The sequence below is a fragment of the Penaeus monodon genome, chromosome 29, assembly GCF_015228065.2.
Source record: "Penaeus monodon isolate SGIC_2016 chromosome 29, NSTDA_Pmon_1, whole genome shotgun sequence".
Taxonomy (NCBI): domain Eukaryota; kingdom Metazoa; phylum Arthropoda; class Malacostraca; order Decapoda; family Penaeidae; genus Penaeus; species Penaeus monodon.
This window is the reverse complement of record NC_051414.1, coordinates 22,075,567-22,076,141: the sequence shown is the minus strand read 5'-3', so window position 1 is coordinate 22,076,141 and position 575 is coordinate 22,075,567. Positions and strand designations below refer to the sequence as shown.

The 575-nt window shown below is 38.6% G+C and overlaps 1 protein-coding gene across 1 annotated transcript in view; it reads right to left on the bottom strand.

Moving 5' to 3' along the window:
* Positions 1-575, bottom strand: part of LOC119592019 (multiple PDZ domain protein-like) — a gene marked incomplete at its 5' end in the record, with an annotated part of 15,228 nt that overhangs the window by 14,045 nt on the left and 608 nt on the right.

The following is a 575-nucleotide window of genomic DNA, read 5'->3' as shown; positions in this document are numbered from 1 at the left end:
AAATACACACAACAAACGTGTCATCATGTTGTCATTAATCATTTATTGGATGCACTTAAAAATCGGGCCTGTGTGTGTGTTTCGAAATATCATATAGTGACTTCCAGATTTGCTTTATCTACGGTTCTTCAGAAAAATCACTCATAAAATCTACGTTTAACATTCTGAATACTGATCACTGCTCGTGCAAATATCCATTAATTAAGAGAACACTGAAATCCATCAAAGTGTTTTCATGTTGTAATGAAAACGCTTCGTGTCTTTTATTGCACACTGAAGGCCCTGTCACGGTAGGTTTACAATGCTTAACACTAGACACCGTTCAGTCAGGCAGAACTGTTTTAACATTTCACCGAGTTCGTCCTAATATACATCATAATAAATACTCTCTTAGCAATTAGATAGGTCCTTTAAAAAGTAGTTTTTTTAATTCATCAAACTAAGATTTCGAGCGTTCGTCTGATATAAATACCAGAATACTGGGCACTGGGAAATGTTTGGCAGGAGACGGGAAGGTCCGGGACTCGAGTGCTTTCATGGACGTCCGGTGTTCGGTGCTAGGGTTTTATGCCCCG